The 19,748-nt window shown below is 44.4% G+C and overlaps 1 protein-coding gene across 23 annotated transcripts in view; it reads right to left on the bottom strand.

Annotated features, from left to right (window-relative positions):
* Positions 1 to 19,748, bottom strand: part of CTBP1 (C-terminal binding protein 1) — a 221,785-nt gene that overhangs the window by 96,269 nt on the left and 105,768 nt on the right. The window contains exon 3 of one of the 23 annotated variants that reach the window (XM_046940252.1): positions 8,417 to 8,617. The exons of 21 other annotated variants lie outside the window; for them this stretch is intronic. The gene's annotated coding sequence lies outside the window, so the exon portion shown is untranslated. Of the gene's footprint in view, positions 1 to 8,111; positions 8,618 to 19,748 lie in introns of all 23 variants that reach the window. One more of the 23 variants, NM_001397029.1, reaches the window with a different exon arrangement.

Raw genomic sequence — 19,748 nt, 5'->3', positions numbered from 1 at the left:
CACTGCAGAATTGTCTGTGTTGTTTAACTACAACTCAGCCTGGAGTAAAGGAAGGAATAAACTTACTGTTGTGCTGACAGCTTGCGGCAACTTCCATGTTGGACACATCCACTGTAACTGGGTGCCCTTCTCAGTGGCACACGAACTCTCACAGCATTCGATGGGAGCACTTTGTGAGGAAGGAGCCAAAGAAAGTAGCCAAAGAATGGAAATAAAAGGGTTTTTGGAAAAAAAAAATGCCCACAATATTCAGCATTTTAAATAACACTACTAAATGTCGTAAGAGTTAAATCTCTAAGCATATCTGGTAACTTACATGGTGTGCATGTTTACCTACATGGCAGATAAATACCAACAGTGGATGTAAACGTAAAGGAAGCAGAACTGGGCATCTATTGTCAGCTCAGTGTGATTTCTGAAGGGGCAAAAAACCCTTCAGTGCTATTTTTAAAAAGGCACTACAGAGGAAAAATATTGCCTGACCTGAAGATATTTCTCTTCCACAGATATTTTCTTATATATACATAATGTGCCTAATTTTACACATTGATGGCTCCCACATTATTCATTTTAGGTCACCCAAGAACATTAAAAACAGAACAGTGCTCCAGAATGCTACATTGAATAACAGCCAAAATTGGGTTGTTGAGCAAGATAGTGGAATGAGGATGCAGCAATGTGACAGCAGAACGGGGCTCTCCTTCTACCGCCTTCGGTTAAGAAAGAAAATAGGCTCAATCCAGCAGGAGCAATAAGAGCACCTCATGCAGCCACAGCTGCTCACAGCTACAAAATAAGTAAAAACTAGGAAAAAAACCTAAGTGCATGGGTGGGTTTTTTCACCTTTTGGAGTCATGGGGCAGCAAAGGGCCTGAGCCACTCACAGCAGTTCTGTGCAGCAACAGAAGTGGGTGAGAGCAGCACGGCGTGAGCTGTACCAACGTGGTTCAGAGTAACAGCCCCATCCCAACCACCACAGTGCTCCATACCCACCTCCAAAACTGCTCACTCGTGCAGCTCTGCCCTCACTCCTTTCAGCCCTGATCCACACCTGTGTGTGATGAAAATGCTCAGAGGACATTTTCTACCTTAGAACAGAACACTCTCTGTGTGCTGCTTGCTAATTACTCGATGATTTTATTTACGTCCATCCTTAAATTGCTCCTGCAGAGTTCCAGGTTATGGGCTTACAGATGTCCATCTCTGAGAAGGCAGTGGGACAGCAATTAGCTCAAATGAAGAGTACTACGTACAGTCTTTACCATTAATTAGCGACGAGCTATTTCTATAAATAAAGATCTCTTCCCCACAAATATTTATGCACTCATTTAAAAGCGGAGTGCAACCGTGCAATACGACCTGCCAAAAACAACACGACTGAGCTCGCCCGGAATACAAAACACTCTGAAGTTCATTTCTGCACTGCTTAAACCCAACGCGCGTTTCAGAGGGAGGAAAGCAAACCCGCGTTGCACCCTTCGTCCTCCTGGGCTCTGCTGCTAATCGCTGGAGGACTCCGCAAGAAGCCAGGAACGGCAGAATACCACGGATTCTTTCTCAGTGGAAATCATAAGAAAAACAGCATTTATTCTGACCACAACAATAAATGCTTTTAAACACACGGAATCATCACGAGACGTCCTAAGCAATGCAGAAGCAATCACTTCAGACAGGACTACAGCTCCAGATGTACGCGCAGAGCCCCCCGGGCCCGAAGGAGCCCTCTTTGTTCATTCTGTGCTCCTCTGCTTTGACTTCACCACAGGGCTTTTGAAACGCTAAAATGAAGCATCACAAAGCTTGAAGAAAACTCGTATTGCCTTCTTCTGTGAGTACTCTGCGTTAGCAGCTGGGGAAGCTGATGTTGGGGCCTTTTTGTTTGGCAGTGACCAATAGGAGCAGTTTTCCCTTATATCCCACTATTTCTAATTCCAGAACCACTCAGTGGGGAAGATTCACCTAAAAAATGGAAAATCTCTGTAATTACACAGAACTCTACATACACATAAAGCTGTTCTTATGAATAAGATCAAATACACACGAGCTGCATTTAGAAAAACAGGCGCTCTACATATTTATGGAAATCAACAGAGCCAATGCATCACGAAACACAATGCAGCAAACTCTTATTTTCCACTACAAAGCCCAACCCTTCGTGGCTGTAACATCTGGTCTACAGGAGACAAGCCATTGTTCACATTCAGAGATCCAGCTTGGATTTAAGCGACCAAAAAAACAACCGATGAACCTTCACACATTTTACACTCTTTCCAGTTCCACCATCTAGCTGCAATATGACTGAGAAATAAAATCATGGGGGTCGATGGCTTTATGTGATAAGAAATACTCTTCCAACAAGCACTGCTGGCTTACTTACAAAGGTACAACTTTTCTTGCTTTGCAAAAGACATCTGTTGTAGCCACTCTTCAAAGGAAATACATGCATCCATCCATATAACAAACACAGCTTTTTATATGAGGGCTAATCCAGAAGTAATGCTTCCTATTTTGTTATGTCGGCCCACAGTGTCAGAGGTGGATGTCGGTGGGATGGCAGTAGGGTTGAACCTTCCCACCAATATTCCGTCAGTCTGCTGCTGTGTGACCGATGGCAGCAAAGGGGCAAAATGGTGTCTGAATTGTGTATGAAACAAAGGTGTATCACTGAATTCCTCCATGTGGAAGAAATGATATCCACTGACATTCATCGACGCTCGCTGAATGTTGATGGAGATCAAACAGTGGATGTGAGCACAGTGAGGCAGCGGGTGCTGCATTTCAGTACTGGTGACAGCGACAGCGGTCAGCTCTGCTGGTACAGATGTTTATGAGAGTGGCATGCAGGCTCTTGATCATTGCTGACAAAAGTGCACAGCTAACACTGGTGACTACGTTGAAAAATAGTATTTTGTAGCTGAGAATTTGCTCTGTCAAACAGTGTTATTAAGCTCTTTGCATGTGTGGTAGCTTCCACGGAAATAAGTAAGAGGCATCACTTTCAGAACGACCTATGTGTTTATCCATGCATCACAAACATAACTGAAGAGCATCACCAGTCACATTAAGAGTAATGCATGAAGTCATTCAAGCAGCGTAAAGTTCTGAAAGTTTCCTACCATTGAAAGCCTTCTGTGAGACAAGAGGCTTCTGGGCAGTTAGCAAGGGAAGGTTTCCCAAGCTTAGCTGCACAGCTCTGGGCTGGGAGTGTCACCTTGCACAACCAGCAGACACTCCTCCTCCAGCCCCAGGACACGCAGTACAGTAACACCATCACGGTTAAGAAAATACCTTTATATCCTTCAAAACGATGACTGTGTCTTTCAAAAGTGACGGCTGTGTGGGCCTGAAAGTGATGATAATCCAGCCTCTGAAGCATCAGATACTCCACGTTCTCACGCAAACATGAGAGGCACCAAAATTATCCGGCTAATTTTTAAAGCAGTGGCCCAAAGGTACACTTTGGTGCTATGAATACAGTGCTCCTCTCCCAACCTGAAACGCTGTTTAATTGAGTTAATAAGCTGTCTACTTCAAGCCATTGTAAATGAAAAAGGAAAAAAAAAAAAATCTGTACTTTTCAGGATTTTCAGGTTTTCTAATGAACAGCATTTTAACATCCCATTGTTTTCTCTGTCGAGTCCCCGCGTGGCCCAGTCCCACCATGCTGCTCCATGCATATGTCTATCTATCTACCTGTTGCGCCCAATACAGCTATTTGTGGGCTGCAAAAGGGCTCTACTCACACTCCCGCTTTAAATGACATACTCAGTATACCCTGAAGTACAGCATCATAGAATTATTAAGGTTGGAAAAGAACTCTAAGATCACCAAGTCCAACCATCAACCGACCCCCACCATGCCCACTGACCATGTCCCTCAGTGCCTCATCTCCACAGTTCCTGCCCACCTCGAGGGACAGTGACTCCACCACCTCCCTGGGCAGCCTGTGCCAATGCATCACCACTCATCCTGAGAAGAAATGTTTCCTAATATCCAACCTGAACCTCCCACAGTACTATTTGAGGCCATTACCTCTCATTCTACTACCTGGGAGCAGAGGCTGAACTCCACCTTGCCACAACCTCCTGTCAGGGAGCTGCAGAGAGCAGTAAGATCACTCCTGAGCTTTCTCTTCTCCAGGCTAAATAATTCCAGCCCCTCAGCTGCTCCCTATCAGACTTGTGCTCCAGACCCCTCACAGCTCCATTGCCATGCTCTGGACATGCTGCAGGGCCTCCACGTCTTTCTGGTAGCCCAAAGTAGTTCATTCTTCCAGCTTCAGAAGGAAATTAGGTAAGTAAGACAAGACAGATCAACACAAGATCAGACACACCAATTATTATCTTCAACACAATGTTCACATTCTGTACAGAGATATGAACTTGGTCTAAAAGCCCTGTAAATGTAGAAAGTCCATAGGAAAATACACTTCTAGATTTCACTCACACCCAATCGTTATATCCACGATAATTTGTACACAGCAAAATACACTTCCATTCTACACAAATTAGGAGCTAGACTGGGTAATGAAGCTTAAGCGACCCCTAAACACCCAGCAATGAACCACAGGCTGATTTGAGCAGCAGCAGCAGCAGCAAAGTACGGGGCTAAATGAATGGGCTCCCATTGCAAACCAAACTCATTACGAAACCTCCATCACAGAACAACTTGGCTGTAACCTACCTGACCGTATCTCATACCCTTGTGTAAGCACAAATGGGAAAGATAAATCCTAGTATATATGGAATAATTTCCTGATTATTTAGGAGAACGTGCATCTCCCTACACAAATGTCTTAGCTCCCTATTAGGATGATCCCTATTAGGTAGAACTAATTTATTTGGTGTAAGCCAAATGGAAAAAAAACGAGACCATTTTAAAATTGCCTAAGGTCACTTCATGGGCAAAACAATGTATTTAAACTGAAGAGATGACAACATGCTTAATATGACTACACAGAAATTGCTTCCTTGATGACAATACATTAAAATCCTCATTGAATATTCATAGAATTTCTGACAAGATTGAGTGACACGGCATCGCAGTCTCGGTGGCGCCGATGGTCGAGCTGCACAAGGAGGGAGGGATGCACCATCGGGGCATCTTTGTTCCTTCCAAGGCACCGGTGAGGATGAGCCTTTATCACAAACATCACATAACCGAAAAGGACAGCTGAAGTTTCCTTACTGCGTGGCAGCAGAACATTAGGCAAAGAGCAAAGAGAAATCCTTCAAGCGACTTTCACTAAGTTATGACCTATGCATGACAAATAGGTAAGCAGAGTTTAAATGATGTGAAATATGTCAATTCAGAATGCATTAGGATGCCATTAACAGACAGGAGCTTTAGACATCAGGAAAATATTAAGATGGATAGATCACTTAGCAACAATGGGACAGAGGCAGCTTTAATAAAGGCAATGCAAGGCAGCGTGCTGCTAACACAGCCACAGATCTGGAGTGGCTGGATTTTTGTCAGATGTGTAACAATGTGATAAAACACAACTCCCTTTGAGACTTACAGGGATGGAATTGGAAAACGTTCAAGCCGCTCTTGTTTATTAATTGAGAAACATAACTGCTGGATCCCATATCAGTAATTAAATGAGAAGGTGATTAATACTATATTTTAATCCCGTAATAACCGTTTCATAATCTCCTGACTGCAGAAGCACTGCACAGCACATTGCTTCTGCCAACCCTCCCATGGCAGACGATGTTTCCAACCAGCCCATCTGATAGGGTTTCGGACAACCCGAGGCCACAGCACTGAACACTCAATGCCTGCAACACGGCAGCTCCGCGCTGCCTGCGCCGGGCACGCAGCACCTGAGGCCACTGGAGGAAATGCATGCGGCCCACTTGTGAGCCTGCAGTCGGTAGAGCAGTGGGATCTGACAAGAGTTTACCAACCAGCAATGAACTGAACCACGTGCACCTGCCTTGCAGGGGAACTCTGAAGAGATGTGTTTCTCTTTGGTTCTTCAGCATGGAAACGAATGAGATTTTGAAATAATCACGAGCAGGCACAGGGAAGGGTAAGGAAAACAGGCATACGTAGCACTATGCAGTAAAAAAGAACACTATAATTGAAATCATTCACTTCTCTTGTTATTTGAACCCATCACCTCCACAGAGCACACCGACAAGACATGCTCAGGGTCTGGCATGTCTGGCAGTAAGATGTGCTGGGTGGTGTTGGAGTGTGGGCACAGGGACCAGAGAGGTGCAGGGATCCCTGGGGATGTCCCAAAGCCTCCTGGCCATGGGGCTGGGCACCCTGCTTTGGAAAACCTGAGGAAAAACAGTTCAACTGCATTTTGAAGTTATTCTTGCTCCTCCCAGATAAAATAACACTCCCCACTTGAAGCCGTCCTTTGAGAAACACAGGAAAGAAATGAAGTTCCACTGTGTCTCATGCTTCTTAAAGCTTTTATCTATTCGTTGGTAGATAAATCCAGGGAAACTGCATTGGCAAAGAAATTACAGAATTAAAGAATGGCCTGGGTTGAAAAGGACCTCAAAGATCATCATGTTTCAACCCCCTGCTATGTGCAGGGTCGCCAACCACCAGACCAGGCTGCCCAGAGCCACATCCAGCCTGGCCTTGAATGTCTCCAGGGATGGGGCATCCACAGCCTCCTTGGGCAACCTGTTCCAGTGCGCCACCACCCTCTGTGTGAAAAACTTCCACCTAATACCCAACCTAAACCTCCCCTGTCTCAGTTTAAAACCATTCCCCCTTGTCCTATCACTATCCACCCTCGTAAACAACCATACCCCCTCCTGTTTATACGCTCCCTCCAAGTATGAAACCCATCTCCATCACAAGAGCTTCAGCAGCACCTCCTGCAGCACACACCAGTGGAGTCAGAGGTGTTTTCCTAGGAATAATTATAATAAGCCACTGATTTCCTTGTAATTACACATGATGTCTGAACCATCTTTACAGAAGCAATAGGATAAACGTGAAAGAACAATATCAAATTAATCAATTGTATGTCCCAAAAAGCAATGTATGAAAAGGAAATGCTGCCTAACAACATAATTTCAGACCAAGATCAATTCCACCTCGTTTCATGTGTAATATTTTCAGCACTATTTTTTGCATTCACTCCATTTCAGCACAGTATATTTACTTCTACAGACACACTAACTAGGTCACGTTAACATTTTGGTTAACACAGCGTTACATGCCACAAGTCCTTATCATCTTCCTTTCTCAACCTTAACTTTGCTTTAACATTCAGCTTTTGCTTTCTCTAAATATACTGCTTTACTGCTTCAGCCAAGTTTGTTCTTTACACAACGTGAAAGCCTGTTCTCAGCGATCACCTGAAGCCCATGTTAACATCTGTGAAAAACGTACTTTTAGAATGGTATTTGGAAATTTTCCTCCTGAAATGTTGCTCTCCCCACTCCTGTGTATGCCCCCAACAGCTCCAGCAGCAGCTCAGCATCCCCTGGCACGCTGGATGCAGAACAAGAAATTAAACAAGTTGGACACTTATGCATTATCCAAAAAAGGGAAGGGAAAAAGGCAAAGGGAGAGGAAAAGGAAAAAGAAAAGGAAAAGAGGAAGGGAAAGGGAAAAGCATAGGGAGAGGAAAAGAAAAAATCACAGTCATACACAGAAAGGTACCAAAAAATACCAAGTTATGATGAAGCCAGGGTTTCCAAGGCAGCACCCAACGCCCGCCCGGATCCCACACGCAAACCCTATTATTTATCACTGCAGTGACTGCAGCAGCGCAGCCACAGCTCAGGGGAGATGGGCGCAATGGTTCTGAAGGTCTTCCCTGAACCCATACGTTTTGCAGGAAGGTCTGGCAAGTGACGTCCAAACCGTACTTTGGAGACTTCAGAACAGCAACACAACAAACAAACAATCTCAGTTTCCATCACTAAAATCCCTTTGAGCAGGGATGGTGCCCAGGCTGACATCCTAGCTACCAGCTGGTCACAAGCAAAGCATTTCCAAACCATGCTGTGTGAGTGAGCTGGGCCACCTGCATGGGCTGCTGGCACAATATCAACATGGTCAAAAAAATTTTCCCATTGAAAACTTGATAAACGAAATCACAGAGATTCAAAAAGCTCTTCCAAACTCACTCCGAAACTGTATAAAATCCCATTCATCGCTGCACACTCCAAAAGCGCTGATGCTGAACCACGCGAAGCCTCCAGCTTCATTTCAGAGCCCAGAAGTAACCCGATGGCGTTGTTGCACAAGCACTGGGATATTTACCCAGCTGCAGGGAAATCAGGACTGACTTTTTTTTTAAACATATGTGGATTTTTCCTAACTGTGCTTGTTCACTGATAGCACCCACATGCAGCAGCTGCTAAACTCGCTGCCCTGGCCTGGCCTTTATCCAACACTCCTTCTTGAAATGCACAACTCGAGGCATCAGTACCTGGAGGCGTTCAATAAACGTTTAGATGTTGCTCTGATGGACGTGGTTTAGTGGGAAATACTGGTGATAGGTAAACGGTTGGAATGGGTGATCTTGGAGGTCTCTTCCAACCTTGGTATTCTATGGTCTTATGATGCTACTTCCAACTTCAGCCATTGTGTTTTCCATGCAAACTCCCAGGGAATTTTCCCAGGGAATTGTCTGGAACAGAAGACACAAACAAGGATGGGATTTCAAGGTTAAAGCTCTAGGAAAAGAGAAGGATAAACCCACACAAAGATGGTTTCCGACTACTGCCAACTGTAAGTGCTCTGTGGAACAGATTCACCCAGTGGGTCCATCTCAAATAGGCAGAAGCTCTATGGGGTGACTGCAGGTAACCAGGGAAAAAATCCCTTCCCACAGCAGTAAGTCACGGAGTGAGAAAGTACAAGTATTTTCACCCATCCCACAAAACTTCAGCAGCATTTTGCAACTGCCAGTTCTGTGCATCACTTGACATTCCTATTTTAGCACAAAGTGCTTCTGGAGACGTTACGATCTCTGCAAGTATCCGCATCCTATATTTAATTACTTTCCAAGTCGAAGAAGAAATTGAAATAAACGGAATGAATTTAAATTCATTATCAATTAAGTATAATTTAATTCATTACACTTTCAACTTTCTCGTGAGAATTGGGAGCTGCAGGAGACGTGCATACCTGAGTGACAGAGCTTGATGTACCGCCGCCGGTCCCACAGGAAATCACACAGAACCTATATATAGCTATCAGAAACCTCTTGGCCAAAAAACAAGATGGTAGCAAAGAGAGATTTTTGGTAGACAAGAAGCCAGCAATGGGCACTTGCAGCCCAGAAGGCCAACTATATCCTGGACTGCATTAAAAAAGGGGTGGCCAGCAGGGACAGGGAGGTGATTGTCCCCCTCTACTCAGCTCTTGTGAGGCCCCATCTGGAGTACTGCATCCAGGCCTGTGGCCCCCAGCATAGGAAGGACGTGGAGCTCTTGGAGTGGGTCCAGAGGAGGGCCACTAAGATGATCAGAGGGCTGGAGCACCTCTCCTATGAGGAAAGGTTGAGGGAACTGGGATTGTTTAGCTTGGAGAAGAGAAGGCTCCGGGGAGACCTCACTGTGGCCTTCCAGGGAAGGGAGCGTATAAACAGGAGGGGGAACGGCTGTTTACGAGGGTGGATAGTGATAGAACAAGGGGGAGTGGTCTTAAACTGAGACAGAGGAGGTTTAGGTTAAATATTAGGAGGAAGTTTTCACACAGAGGGTGGTGACGCACTGAACAGGTTGCTCAAGGAGGCTGTGGATGCCCCATCCCTGGAGGCATTCAAGGCCAGGCTGGATGTGGCTCTGGGCAGCTTGGTTGACCCTGCACACAGCAGGGGGATTGAAACTGGATGATCACTGTGGTCCTTTTCAACTCAGGCCATTCTATGATTCTTTGATTCTAAGAACAACATCTGTATAGGAATTCAGCATGAGTTTCTAAAAAGATAAAGCATGCTCCTTCTCAGGAACGCACTGAACACCCAGAAGTTGAGATCCGGCCACCATGTACACACTTCTCCACAAACAGGACAAAAAACCAAACGGGCTCCCACTCTCATTCCCATGCTGATGCTCCTCAGCTCCCAGACTGCTCCTGCTCCATTTTCCCAGGCTTTCATTCCCTTGTATATAATTAAAGCAAAATTCTCGTGCTGTTCACACAGACATGTTTGTAAGCTGTCCTCTACAAGAGTTCTCTGTTTCATCCAGGAAAACATCCAAGCTCTGAAGATGAAAGAGTAAAGCACCAAACCGTGAGAACACATCTGCTGAAAAGGTTTCCCTGTGCTGCTTTACAGAACAGCACGGCATGGGTTACGCTTGGATTTACACCATGAATGGAGAACACCTGATAACAGCCACACACTGCTGGAAAACACAAGGGGAAACAAGACCAGCAATTCCTTATCCCATGCAAGTTAACAAATACTTTGCTAACTCCCCTGGCACAACTGAATGCTTATTCCTTAGTTCCCTGTTCCTGCTCGCTATGTGCTGGTGCTGGATGCTGAGTGACTTTTCCCACCGCCCCAGCATGGATGGTCACAGTTCTGCAAAATATGTCATTACCTTCAGGTAAAACCTAACTTTTATTTTACATTTTGCAACATGCAGCAAAAATCGAAATAACTCATCTTGGGGATTTGCTGCTAACCTATGAAGGGTAAAATGTGGTGTTGACCCAAGCCCTAATGGAGCTACCCATAACCATAATATGGCATATGTCGTATTACACAACATATAATAACGTCTAAATTAGCTACATGCACATAGGGCTGGCAAGCTATTGTGGAAGAAAAGGAATGCCCTAGCAAACAGACAACTGGGAAAAGATGCCAGCACAGCATAAGGAAGGGGAATTGTGGAGGAGAGCTCCCAGGTGCCCACAGCACCACCAAGGACAAGCAGAGCAGGAATGTGAAATGAGAAAAACCCCATTTCCTTCACTTTTCTCCTTCTGGCATCCTTCTGAGGCAGCTGATTCTGCTGGCTGGGGCTGCAGTGATTGAAGGGGGTATGTTAAATAGCTTTTCTTCTTTTTTAAGAAAATCTTTCAGTATAGTGTACCTTCCCCCAACTAACCTTTATTCGTGACACAGAAGAGACTCCAGATGACTAAGTATGAGAGCACTTCTAACAGTAATGGAGAAAAAAAAACAACAAAAAAACACCTCTATACTTCAAACTCAGGTAACAGGAACCTTTAAAACCTGGTATCACACCACTTTATTATGAGTTATAAATAAAGTAATAGAAACACTGATTAATGAAGTTTATCTTCCTGAGCAAACAACAATCAAAGCAGCAATTCAGCTGTAGTGATCGTTTTATTTGCAATAAGTCGTGCTCTGAGGGCTAATTTCTTATTTCCTGTACTGAAATGTCCATAGGTAATGTATTTTATATACATACATATATATATATATACATGTACTCATATATGTCATGAGCACACACCAAGCTCAACATATGGATCACTGGGCCGAAGCCAATGGGATGAGGTTCAACAAGACCAAGTGCCAGGTCCTGCACTTTGGCCACAACAGCCCCAGGTAATGCTACAGGTTTGGGACAGAGTGGCTGAAAGACTGTGGAGAAGAAATAGACCTGGGGGTGTCAACCAACTCTTAGCTGAACATGAGCTAACAGCATGCCCAGGTGGCCAAGAAGGCCAATGGCATCCTGGCTTGTATGAGGAACAGTGCTGCCAGGCAGAGCAGGGAAGTGATTGTCCTCCTGTGCCTCACACCTTGAGTAGTATGTTCAGTTTTGGGCCCTTAGCTACAAGAAAGACATAGAGGCCCTGGAGCATGTCTGGAGAAGGGCAATGGAGCTGTGAGGGGTCTGGAGCATAAGTCTTATGGAAAAAAAGCTGAAGGAGTGAGGATTGTTCAGACTGGAGGAGGTTCAGGGCAGACCCTATGGCTCTCTACAACTCTCAGAAAGGAGGTTGTAACAAGGTGGGGGTCAGCCTTTTCTCCCACATAACAGCAACAGGATTGGAGGGAATGGCCTCAAGTTGTGTCAAGGGAGGTCCAGGTTGGATGCTAGGAAACACTTCTCTGAAAGAGTAATCAGGCACTGGAACAAGCTGCCCAGGGAGGTGGTGCAGTCACTGACCCTGGAGTGTTCAAGAAATCATAGAATCACAGAATCATAGAATGGCCTGGGTAGAAAAGGGCCACAATGACCATCTAGTTTCAACCCCCTGCTATGTGCAGGGTCGCCAACCACCAGACCAGGCTGCCCAGAGCCACATCCAGCCTGGCCTTGAATGCCTCCAGGGATGGGGCATCCACAGCCTCCTTGGGCAACCTGTTCCAGTGCATCACCACCCTCTGTGTGAAAAACTTCCTCCTAATATCTAACCTAAACCTCCCCTGTCTCACTTTAAGACCATTCCCCCTTGTCTATCACTATCCAATGTTTTGATGTGGTACTAAGGCACATGGTTTGGTGGGAACATACTGGTGGTAGGTGGATGAGTGGACAGGATGATCTTGGTGGTCTTTTCCCATCTTGGTGATTCTGTGATTCCATTTTTTTTTTTTTTTTTTGATGGGCTGTGGCATTTAAGCTGTTTTATATAAAACTAGCTCAGCACTGTGTAAGGTCTCTGGCAATACAAAATTTTGTGTTCAGATTCCTTGCTTTCTCAAACATGTGACAAACCTCACCTGCACCTGGGGCTTACCTCACTGTGAGTTACCCTACAGCAGCCGCGAGGTACTCATCCATCAGACCCCTCTGTTATCCCACAGCTCACAGATTCACCAGTTCAGGCTTCCTAGCTGTAGGTGTCCCTGTTCTTTGCAGGGGAGTTGGACCAGATGACCTTTAAAGGTCCCCTCCAACTCGAACAAATCTAATTCTGTGATTCATGTTGAATGGCTGGCAGAAGATTCAGATAAAACTGCAAGTGAAAATTGTTGATTTTCCAGTATTGAAGAGAAACATGCAAAGTTCAAACCTTTCTAAAATACGTTTAAAGTCAATTGCATGAAATCTAGCCAATTAATATATATACCTGCCATTTGTAAAACTCTAGAATAACTAACCCTCAAAAGCCATCTGTAGTATGCAATGGGGCACTGCTTTCAGAAGGTAATTAAAATACCTTAGCAGAACGCAAGTCTCCTGTTTTAGGGGAGTATTTAAGAGTCTCTTGTCTATTTGCTTAACAAAGACTGCTTTTACTTAATAACGTGCGGAACAAATTATGTATCTGCAAGGCTTTCACTTCAAATTCATGGCAGGAATTGGCGTTACAGAGTAACATTTCTATTACCAGATGTTTGATTTGAAATCCTTGCATTCATGAAGTATTTACTGCCACAGCATACGTGGCATAAGTGCACATTTCCAAATATAATCCCCCATCTGATATATAATTCATCTTTTATAAACTCCACGCGAGCTGCAGTAATGCCGTTCAACAACCGCATTTCAAATTGAATCAAACCCTGCACAATCATCTTGAAATTGTTTCACGATCTCCACTGCCTCGCTCTCGAGAGGACGTTGAACAAGCTAACCTGAGCTAAAATACAGCAGAAATTCACCGTTGTGAGCTTAGCAGAAAAATGATTTCCCATCTTCCGTGCACGTTCTCCTTGCAGAAGCTGAACCAGAGGGTTTCTGTCGGGTCACTGAAGTCTGGTTTGCTCCCCCGTGCACCTCTGCAGCAATGCACATCCAACAACTCTCCTTTCTCTCACTGAACTTCTCCCCTACACACTAACAAAGCAGGGACTAATTGAAATTGATTTTTACTGAAGTAATTTTAACACCGATATACTTTTCTATTAAGAAAACAAAAGAATCGCAGGCAAATGGCTCTCAAGCAGCAGTTGGGGATGCTCAGGAGTCTACAGGCATAAGAAGGAAAAAAAGTAGTGACGTTCTGAATGAATTACATTTTCTTCAACATAAACCATCTGGAAATGAACAGCACTCAATCCAATAGCAGCAACTTGTGCCTGGCTGCTCGGAGCCCAGGGACGGAAACACAGGTTTTGTAAGCACACTTCCACAATGAATAACTATCTGTTCAACTATTAATGACAAAGTGCAAATGGGAATTCAAGAGTAAAAGCAACTTCTAAAAGAGATAAGGGCACAGCTACCCTGAGAAACGAGGGAAGCACCCTCGCAAGGAGGCTCAAATCGCTCATTTTTATGGTCCACCCTCATTAGGTGAAGAAACTCAGTCCTCATTTAATCATGCTGAAGCACATGTCTAAGTGTTTGTCCTAAAGAATAAAGTATTTCCTTGTGTGACTGTCCTGCTTTCTATTACCACAGCCACGCTATCTCGTATGTACAGTTAACTGCATCATTGCAAGATATGCAGTCCAGAGCTTTGCAGTTAACTCTGCAGCTGGCTTTCCTCCTGAAATCATTTCACTCTATATAACCTTATTTTCTTAGCATGTTATTGGTTGAGTTTGGCTGCTGCTTGTTCCTGATGCCCATGGACAGAGACAGCTGTAGACTCAACATGTGAAGGGAGCAAACAGAAAATCTTTCCCTAGCAAGCTATCAAAAACCCAAACTCTACTGTGCTGCATGTTGTAGCTTCCTTTGGGGGTGAGTGTTGGTCAGAAGTACAGAAGAACTAAAGAATATCAACTCCAAAATTATCCATCAATTAATAGAAAGGAACTGGGAAAATAACTCTTGACTGCTATTTCAGAATTTACGATCACAGGAAATTTTTACCGTAACATTTTTTAAAGAGAACTTCCATGTGATTGGGTTAGATGACATAAGGGAAACGGATTGGCTCTTCTGAGTACGAAATTTAGGTAGATATAGAATCATAGTTTTAAATCTGCTTTAAAATAGAGAGAGAAGAAAGAATCCCTAAAGCAAAGTTCACCGGCCTGGTGCTGGGAGGACATGTTCACACACCCCATGGACAGGAAGACTTAACTGACCTGCATCAGTGGGCATGGTGGGGATGGGTTGGTGGCTGGACTAGCTGATCTTAGTGCTCTCTTCCAACCTTAATGATTCTATGATTCTATAAATGCAGACCAAGCAGAATTACTCTATAACTTCCATAGAATGAAAGAGCAGAAAACTGATTCAAAGTGCCACTTGGCCATTTTACAGCTGGCACTAAAATCTGTTTTTCAGTAACAGAATAGCCAAATATTGCCTCAAAAACTATAATATTTAATGGAGAGTCTCTGTAGCAATGACAAAGGAAAGATCCCACTCACAGCCCATAGTGAGCAGAAGCCCAAGCCCAGGATCTCTTTCCCAGAGAAGGGAGATTGCTTGTCCACCCTCGTATGTCTTCAGAATAAATACATAAATATCAAATATGAAATGCTATTCCTTGATGTGAATATTACCACAGTCACTGCTTTATCAGATTAATGGAGCCTACTCAAGGCAGAGGGTTGGAACTACATGATCTTTGAGGTTCCTTCCAACCCAAGCCTTCTATGACTCTATGAAATTAATTAAGAAGAAAAAAAAGCAAAAAATGGCTTGGTGCAACACTCTTTTTTTCCCTTAGTAGATTTTTCTTTTTTAAATAGTCGACTATATTAGCAGAAACCTCCAAAGGAACAAATTTACCTTGTGCCTCCCTAAGAAAGAAGGCTGGAAATCCCAAAAAGGTAAAATCAAAGTCATACAGCCCACCTGCCATCTAATCATCAAGTTCAACCACCTCTACATGGGGCGCTGGCAATCAATCATCTTTAAAGTCCTTTCCAACTCAAGCCATTCTGTGATTCCACGACTCCACATCAGACAGCAGATGTGAGGCAGCAGATGGAAGTGGCTGGCACCTCCAAACATCCACACCAGTGTCTGCAAAAACCATCAACCCATGAAATAGCCCACGCAGCTGGCCAAAGTCAATGCACACTCTTACTATCTAAGAAAATAAGTATTTTCGGAGCAGAAAAGTGAATACTTAATATTTACCCTATAGCAAGAACAAAAGCAGCGAAACAAAATCACGCAGCACTTCCCTTTCTGGGAATTCAGGTAAGGAGCACGGGACATCGTAGCATAGAGAAAAACAAGATGTTTTTTCCCAAAAAGGACCAACCAGCAGTACTTGGGGTCACTGCAAAGGCTGGTCTCATGGCTGCAAGGCCATCTTATGTCCATGCTTTTGGTTCAGCCACAAATACCACTGGTAACTGAAGACATCTCGGGACTCGATACTCTTTGAAACAGCTCTAAAGAGCAGCCAGACACAAACACCAGGATGCATTTGCTCATCCAAGCACTGAACGCAATGGGCACTGTGCAATTCTCAACCAGATCTGCAGATTCTTCCTGGAAACATTTTACATCTGCAAAGCTTTTCATGACTTTATTTTGAATAGTAACCTTTTAAGAAGCCCCCATCTTTTCGCACGCTGCGAAGAATTCATCCGTACCTGAAAGAAGACATTCCCCACCTGTGCTGTGACTGCACCCATCACAAAGGCCTCTCCTCACCCCACGGTGAAGCACAAAAGCAGCCCCAGCAGAACGGGGCCGCTCCGAGGGAACAGATGGGCCACGCGTGCACCGCGGTGCTGCTGTGACTGGTGGTGACAGCAACATCCCGTCACCACGGCAACCCCAGCATCACCTCCTCCCTCACGACAACACGAAATAACTCTCCAGAGGTATTTTAGGCAATCTATAAAAAGAGGAAATAGTGATTCTTGCTTTCCAGCCACTTACAACACACCTAGGATAGGTGCTTTCAGGAAAAGGTGGTGTCACTTGCTTCTGTGAAGTGAAAAACCATCTCAGCATCCGCTGCAAAGACGTGCAGTGAATGTCGGGCATCAATCACACCTCTGAAATGTTAACTGCAAACCTGATAGCATTTCCACTAAAATCTTTATGTTGACTTTCTGATGTATCTGCCTTTTATTCCTCCTAACGAGACGGTGAGCCACATGAAACAAAATCTAATGAAAACCAGTCTAGCTCTTTTCTGAAGATGCTGTGAACTCATCAGCGGTTACACCTACCTGCCATGCTCACATCACTTGCTGAATCCCTATCGCACCTCCCAGTGATTGCAAATGCTGAGGATTCCTTTTGCTTCACAAAAATCACTCAGAAGCGCAAGGAGAATAAAAGTGCACCAAGGTCAGGCCAAACTACGTGCAAGGGAGAGAACAGAAAGTCTGACTTGTTTTAAGGAGGATATTCCCATCATTTGAAACAATAATAAATGTTGAATTCCCAAAAATCCAGTTTTAATGTTCAGTAACAGATTCCATCTCTATTTTCAGACTTGTTTACAGTGATACACGCAACACAGACAGTAAAACTGCAATATGTTGTTTCCAAAAGGATGCAAACTGCACATTAAATAGTCCAAGTTTGGCGAAAGCCGACCACTTAAGCAACAAGGAAACATTTGATTTTTACAGCACTACCCCCAAACACCAGGAACGGCACCCAAAGCTGCTCCAGCTGTTTCATGTACACTCAAATAATTCTTGCTACTCCCACTGCTGACACACCCCTGAAGGGCCCCGTGTGTGCTGCAAATGCTGTTTTGCTTGGCAGACGTGCTGTACAATCTGATTTTATATCAGTTTTGAAGCAGTAACAAAAAGCACTCATCCGGCTCTCATGCCAAACCACCCATGCTGCCTCGTGCCCCAGGGGTCAGGCTGCCTATGGGATCCCAGCTCCTCACTGCTCCCTGCTGCAGCTTGTTGCTGAAGCTTGAAGGTTTTCAGGAATGGTCACAGAGCTTCCTAAAGCGAGCATGAGAAACAACAAGGCATACCGCCAGCTACTTTTTCCCCATTAAGCTCTGAAACTCAGAAAGAGTGGTAATGCTTTGGGACAGGCTGCCCAAGGAGATGGTGGACTGACCGTCCCTGGAGGTGCTCAAGAAACGTGGAGATGTGGCACGGAGGGACACGGTGAGCAGGCATGGTGGGGATGGGTTGATGGTTGAGCTACATGATCTTAGCAGTCTTTTCCAACCTTAATGGTTCTATGATTCTTTCTAACCACTGGGCACAGAGGCCCCTGGGATGCCGCAGTTGATGGTATCCATGCTTTCTTCTCCTTGCTTAGAAACATGTCTCTTCAACTCCAGCTCCTGCACTCCCATCCCATCGCTGTCTCAGCTGTTTCAGCCATCTCGTACACATCCCTTCTCAATTTAGGAGTTAGGGGATTAATCCTGGGGTTAAAGCTTACCACCTTATATCTAGCTTGAATTTCTCTAACTTGAGATACCTCAGACTTCTGCTTTTTCTCCCAGAGTAGCACAGCTGTTGTGCTAGTGGATGAACTAGCAGTTGTGTTGTGGATGACATGTTTTTCAGACCATTAAATAAAGAGCATCTTCTGCAGGACTTTCCCCACTTGATGGAAGGACCCACCCTCCCCAGCCCCACTCGGTGCCTGTGTAGAAGCAATTGCCCTGTGCCTGAAGCAGAACCATATCCCATCTTGGTTATAGTTGTGCAAAGCAGCCCTGGAAGCTCACATTCACCTTCCCAACCTGCCCTAATTTGGAGCTGCTGCTTACCAAGGCAGCCCCCCACTGTAAGTACGGCACACAGCTTTTCTTTCTCTGCATCATATTTTGTACTTAATGTTATTTATTCATATGCTGAATTAACCCCATTAAACGAGGCAGTCCAGAGCCTTCCAGGCCTTTGACTCATTCTCTTCAGTAATCACCACTGTTTCCATCTTCGTCCCACCTGCCAGTGTCACCAATGATGTTTATGTATTATTTTCTGTACCAAGGATAAAAACTGCAATATGAATTAAGAAAAAAATGATTCGCTATTGGATTCTGGTACAAACTGCTGATTTTTAATCCACTTCATCTTTACAGTGTTCACTCTGTATCATTCTAGTTTTCTCATTAAAATATAACACAGTATCAAGTCAAACCTCTTACAGAAGCCCAAGCTGTTAAATCAACACTATCACTGTCATTAAAAATAATCTTACAACAAGAGCCTGCAGTTTGCCAGCTCATCTGCTGCCAATCTGTGTAGGGAATTGTTCAGCAGCTTCAACCTGCACCACGGTTTTGTAACATGTGGCAGGTTAACCAGCAGCAACGGAAAGGAGTGCCAGCCAGCAGAAAGTAATTCACGCCTTGGAGAAGACGAAGGAGTTGAAGGCCTGAGAAACCTCTCACCCAAAGATCACACACAACTTTTTCATAGAATCATAGAATCACCAAGGTTGGAAAAGACCCACAGGATCACCCAGTCCAACCATCCACCCATCATCATCCAATCCACCATTTTTTGCATCTAAACCTGAGATTTTAACTGCACACTCCTGAAAACAGGCGTCTCATTTGCTGCTAAAACTTCACTTCAAGAAGGTGTGCTTTCTTTCCTCCTTCAGCTCTTCTTTTTTGCAATTTTTGAGACTGAAATTCTGCTTTCTATTTCCTGCATGCAACACAGACCCTTCGCAGCAAAACTGATCCATGCAAACAAAGGGAAGACCCCTTGTCTTCACAATCAGCCTTTTGCCTCTCGATTCCATAGAGCCTACCTTGCAAATTAGAAAATCTGGACTTGGTGGAGGAAGAGGAAAGGCACAAGCATAGGCACAGAGTTGTTTTGTCATTACATTGCGCTGTGAAAATGGGAAACATAATTAGTAAGGACAGGCATGTTAATACTGGTTCCTTTTAAAATCTGGAGGCAAGGGGTGGAGAAGAGAGAATGACAATATTTGGTAAAAGGAAAACAGAAATTGCAAAAGAGGCAATTTTCGACCCTTTTAACTAGCCTTACTAACAAC

This window comes from Gallus gallus, chromosome 4 (genome assembly GCF_016699485.2).
Source record: "Gallus gallus isolate bGalGal1 chromosome 4, bGalGal1.mat.broiler.GRCg7b, whole genome shotgun sequence".
Taxonomy (NCBI): domain Eukaryota; kingdom Metazoa; phylum Chordata; class Aves; order Galliformes; family Phasianidae; genus Gallus; species Gallus gallus.
The sequence above is the reverse complement of the archived record's forward strand: the minus strand, read 5'-3'. Positions and strand labels throughout refer to the sequence as shown.